Below are 6,002 nucleotides of genomic sequence, written 5' to 3'. Positions count from 1 at the left end.
TATGAATGGCTTGCATGTTGTAAGGCATACTGATCAATACTAGGCAGGACTGGGTTGCGACCTAGTCATCGATCAAGCTCTGATGCGCTCCCTAAAAACGGCAGGACTCACCAGAGGAAGTGGAATGTCCGATCATCAGAGGGCCTTGTGGACTGTCTGTGCGAGTATTCTCTTCCTACAGTGATGCAATGCAGGGTTTCACTCGCCAAAGCTTTGTCACCAGTGAACAACACAAGGAGGCAAGAACGTCAAGGACAAGAAGAGATTGTGAAGACCTGGAGAAAATTGCAGATAAACTCGAGACCTTTTCACCTTTCTCTGATGAAGTGTCTCTTCGCAACATTATCACCGGTGTCAATGCAAATAAGGATGTGAATGTCCATAACCTTTTCACCATTGGCAGAGAAATAGTGGCAACAATGGAGGGTCAAACACTGTTTTCAGTTAAGTACAAGCGGTGAATGAAAGCCAAGACCCTGGCATCCAGTGAGACAATTGATGTTTCTAAGGACAAAACAATACACCCAGCTCTTTTGTTCTAAAGGTTTCTTGTGGTGTCTCAAACTGCTGATCTTTCCCTTGATGAGGTGATGGCCTATGAACTTTCACCATACCCACCATCCCTCTGAGGCAAAACATCTCTTACGCAAACCAAACAAAGCACAACTGATGGCTGCTATAAAAAGAACAGCTCAGATGACGCAGTACTCAAGGATGTACCAGAAGGAACATTATGTTCTTGACTGAGGTTCTCTTCTCCATCGACTGAACTGATCAGAAGGAAAGATATCGATTTCAATCGCTGAAGACTATGCATGTTTCACAGTAAAGCACTATGGTAAGGCTACGATAGAATTTGATGGTTACATTGGAGGACCAAACACTAAAGGACATTACCCATCAATGACGGTGCAAAAATCGAACAAGTAAAGTAAACATTGCTGAAAGAATGAAATTTGTCAGGAAAAAAAAAAGAGAATTTTGTTTACTTACCGTAAATTCTTTTTCTTATAGTTCCGTATTGGGAGACCCAGACCATGGGTGTTTAGCTTCTGCCTCCGGAGGACACACAAAGTACTACACTAAAAAGTGTAGCTCCTCCCTCTGAGCTTATACACACCCTGGTGAGCAGACCCAGACAGTTTAGTGCAAAAGCTGAAGGAGAATAGCCACCCACCAGTAGAACAGAGCAAGAGCCGGAACAACTGGAGACTCTGTCCACGACAACAGCCTGTGAGAACACGCGGAACAAGAAAAAATTGCCAACAGGCAACAGCGAGGGTGCTGGATCTCCCAATACGGAACTATAAGAAAAAGAATTTACGGTAAGTAAACAAAATTCTCTTTTTCTTTATCGTTCCTTTGGGAGACCCAGACCATGGGACGTTCCAAAGCAGTCTCTGGGTGGGAAATAAACAGAATAAACTAAGAAGTAGGCAGAACCTAACTTCACAAATGGGCGACAGCCGCCTGAAGGATGCGTCTGCCCAAGCTCGCATCTGCCGAAGCATGAGCACGCACTTGGTAGTGCTTCGAAAAGGTATGCAGGCTAGACCAAGTGGCAGCCTGACAGACTTGTTGAGCCGTAGCCTGGTGCCTAAAAGCCCAAGAGGCACCGACAGCTCTGGTCGAATGTGCCTTGATCCCCGGCGGGGGAGGCACCGGAGTACTCTGGTAGGCGTCCGAAATGGTTGATCTAATCCAACGGGCTAAAGGTCGGCTTAGAAGCAGAGAGACCCTTGCGCCGACCTGTGGTTAGCACAAAAAGAGAAGTGCACCGCCTAAGTGCAGCGGTGCGAGACACATAGATCCGGAGAGCACGCACCAGATCCAGAGTATGCAGCGCTTTTTCAAAGCGATGAACAGGAGTCGGACAAAAGGAAGGTAGGGTAATGTCCTGGTTAAGGTGGAAAGGAGAGACCACCTTAGGAAGAAAGTCCGGAGTCGGATGGAGAACCACCTTGTCTTGATGAAAAACCAAAAAAGGTGACTCCGAAGAGAGCGCAGCCAAATCAGAGACTCTCCTGAGGGAAGTAATGGCCACCAGAAAGGCCACTTTCTGTGAAAGACGATACAAGGAAACTTCCCTAAGAGGCTCAAAGGGGGGTTTCTGCAAAACCGTGAGAACCAAATTAAGGTCCCAGGGATCCAAGGGCTGCCGGTAAGGCGGAATGATGTGAGACGCGCCCTGCATGAAGGTGCGGACCTGAGCCAGCCGAGCGAGACGCCGCTGGAACAGAACAGACAGAGCTGAGACTTGTCCCTTGAGAGAGTTGAGGGACAGACCTAGCTGCAGACCGGACTGTAGAAAAGACAGAAGGGTCGGCAAGGAGAAAGGCCAAGGAGGATGGTCGGTAGAGCGACACCAGGATAGGAAAATTCTCCAAGTCCTGTGATAGATCTTAGCGGAGGAAGACTTACGGGCCCGAGTCATAGTGGAGATGACTTCAGGAGGAATACCAGAAGCCGTCAAAATCCAGGACTCAAGAGCCACGCCGTCAATTTGAGAGCCGCAGAATTCAGGCGGAAAAACGGACCTTGCGAGAGAAGGTCTGGACGGTCCGGGAGATGCCACGGCATCTCTACGGACAGATGGAGCAGGTCTGGATACCAAGCTCGCCTGGGCCAGTCCGGTGCAATGAGGATGACTCGACGGCCCTCCATTCTGATCTTGTGCAGGACTCTGGGCAAGAGAGCTAGAGGGGGAAACACGTAGTACAGACGAAACTGGGACCAGTCTTGAACCAGAGCGTCCGCGGCGAATGCCTGAGGATCGTGGGAGCGAGCCACGTAAACAGGAACTTTGTTGTTGTGACGGGATGCCATTAGGTCCACGTCCGGAGTGCCCCATTTGTGGCAGATTGACTGAAACACTGCCGGGTGCAGGGACCACTCGCCACCGTCCATGGTTTGACAGCTGAGATAATCTGCCTCCCAGTTTTCCATGCCTGGGATGTGGACTGCGGATATGGTGGACTTGGAGTCCTCCACCCATTGAAGGATGCGTTGTACCTCCAACATTGCCAGGCGGCTGCGTGTCCCGCCTTGGTGATTGATGTAGGCAACCGCTGTCGCGTTGTCTGACTGGACTCGAATGTGCTTGCCCGCCAACAGGTGGTGAAAAGCTAGAAGAGCTAGAAGCACGGCTCTGGTTTCCAGCACATTGAAAGGGCTGACTCGGACGGAGTCCAAGTGCCCTGCGCTCTGTGGTGGAGACATACCGCTTCCCCAGCCGGATAGACTGGCATCCGTGGTGAGGATCACCCAGGACGGGGCCAGGAAGGAGTGCCCCTGGGACAGAGAGAGGGGCCGAAGCCACCACTGAAGAGAGCTCCTGGTCTGTGGCGACAGAGCCACTAGCCTGTGTAAGGAGGAAGGCCGCTTGTCCCAACAGCGGAGAATGTCCAGCTGCAGGGGGCGCAGATGGAACTGGGCAAAGGGGACAGCTTCCATTGACGCCACCATTTGACCCAGCACCTGCATCAGACGCCTGAGGGTATAACGGCGGGGCCTCAGCAGAGAGCGCACTGCCAGTTGGAGGGACTGTTGTTTGACTAAGGGCAACTTCACAAGTGCCGGCAAAGTCTCGAACTGCATCCCTAGGTACGTGAGACTCTGGGTCGGAGTCAGGGTGGATTTGGGAAGATTGACCAGCCACCCGAATTGGGCTAGAGTGGCGAGAGTGAGCGAGACACTCCGCTGACAATCTGCGCTGGATGAAGCCTTGACTAGAAGGTCGTCCAGGTAAGGGATCACTGCCAACCCCTGTAGGTGCAGAACCGCAATCACTGCAGCCATGACCTTGGTGAATACCCGAGGGGCTGTGGCCAACCCGAAGGGGAGAGCCACAAATTGGAAATGATCTTCTCCGATTGCAAAACATAACCAACGCTGGTGTGAGACTGCAATTGGCACATGCAGATAGGCATCTCTGATGTCGATGGACGCCAGGAAATCCCCTTGGGTCATTGAGGCAATGACTGATCGCAGAGACTCCATGCAAAAGTGCCGCACCTGAACATGCTTGTTGAGAAGCTTGAGATCCAGGATGGGCCGGAAAGTACCGTCCTTTTTGGGGACTAGGAAGAGATTTGAGTAGAAACCTCTGAACCGTTCCCGGGCGGGCACCGGTACAATTACTCCGTTGGCCTGCAAGGATGCCACGGCCTGTGAGAAGGCGGCGGCCTTGGAGCAGGGGGGGTTGAGAGAAAAAATCTGTTTGGCGGACTGGAAGAAAATTCTATCCTGTAGCCGTGGATGATGATGTCTCTCACCCACTGATCGGAGACGTGTTGAAACCAAGCGTCGCCAAAGTGGGAGAGCCTGCCACCGACCAAGGACGTTGCTGGAGCGGGCAGATAGTCACGAGGAGGCTGCCTTAGTGGCAGCACCTCCTGTCGTCTTCTGTGGATGCGCTTTTGGGCGCCAATTGGATTTCTGGTCCTTGGCTGAGTTAGTGGACGAGGCCGAAGGCTCAGAGGACGACCAGTTGGAGGAACGAAAGGAGCGAAACCTCGACTGATTCCTACCCTGGGCAGGTTTCCTGGCTTTGGTTTGTGGCATGGAAGTACTCTTCCCGCCAGTAGCTTCCTTAATAATTTCATCCAGCTGTTCTCCGAACAGCGGGGACCCAGCAAAAGGGAGCCCAGCAAGGTACTTCTTAGAAGAAGCATCTGCCTTCCACTCTCGAAGCCACAAGATCCTGTGGATAGCGAGGGAATTAGCTGAAGCCACCGCAGTGCGGTGAGAAGCCTCCAGCATGGCAGACATGGCATAGGATGAAAAGGCTGAAGCTTGAGAAGTCAAGGCAACCATTTCGGGCATAGATTCCCTGGAGAGGGAATGCATCTCCTCTAGAGAAGCAGATATGGCTTTGAGAGCCCACACTGCTGCAAAAGTCGGGGAAAACGAGGCCCCCGCCGCTTCATATACGGATTTGGCCAGAAGGTCAATCTGGCGGTCAGTGGAATCCTTAAGGGAGGTGCCATCAGCCACCGACACAACGGTCCGTGCTGAGAGCCTAGACACCGGGGGGTCTACCTTTGGGGACTGAGCCCACTCCTTGACCACCTCAGGTGGAAAGGGAAAACGGTCATCAGAACCACGCTTCGGGAAGCGTTTCAGGACAGGCCCTGCGCTTGGACACAGCGGCCTGAAAACTGGAGTGGTTAAAGAACACACTCTTTGCCCTCTTAGGCGAGGTAAACTGGTGCTTTTCTGCCAGAGAGGGTTGCTCCTCTGATACTGGCGGATTGAGATCCAGAACAGAATTAATGGAAGCAATCAAGTCACTGAGATCTGAGTCACTTTCGGACAGGTCAATGGGGTACATGGAGTTAGCCTCCGAGCCCCCTGTAAAGGCATCCTCCTCATCCTGCGAGTCCGCTCTTGAATCAGAGCCTCGGGAGGAGGAGGGAGAGGGAACCCTATGTCTCTTCTTAGGAGGACGGGGTCTGGGACCTGATGATGAATCCTCTGTGAGCTCCAGTCCTGAGAGAGCCCTAGCAGCAGAGGCACCCTGTGAGGGGGGCTGATGCATATTCAGCAAAGTCCTGGACAGAAGTCCCATGGACTCAGCAAAAGACTGGGAGATAGACCTAGAAAAGGATTCTACCCAGGCCGGGGGCTCAGCCACAGGAGCAGGAGCAGCCTGAGAGACCACTGGGGGGAGACTCCAGGCTGTGGCACCGCCAAGGTAGAGTAGGCATCACAATGTGGATAGGTGCTCGGCTCAGGCAGCAGGAGCTTACATGCAGCGCATACAGAGTAAAGCTTTGGAGCCTTGCTCCTCGTGTGAGACATGCTGCTGGAGTGGGGGCTCTGCCAGAGAATGAACCCCAGAGAGTATATCAGAGGTCCACAACCAGAGCCGGTTGTGGCTTACCAGGCCGCTGTGCTGTGCAGAGCGGTGTTGTGTGCCCTCCAGATCCTGAAGCCCGGACCCCCCAAACACAGCACCTCAGCAGGGATGCAGAACGCAGACGAACGCTGAGAGAACTCTG

Source organism: Anomaloglossus baeobatrachus, chromosome 5 (assembly GCF_048569485.1).
Source record: "Anomaloglossus baeobatrachus isolate aAnoBae1 chromosome 5, aAnoBae1.hap1, whole genome shotgun sequence".
NCBI classification, from domain to species: domain Eukaryota; kingdom Metazoa; phylum Chordata; class Amphibia; order Anura; family Aromobatidae; genus Anomaloglossus; species Anomaloglossus baeobatrachus.
The sequence above is the reverse complement of the archived record's forward strand: the minus strand, read 5'-3'. Positions refer to the sequence as shown.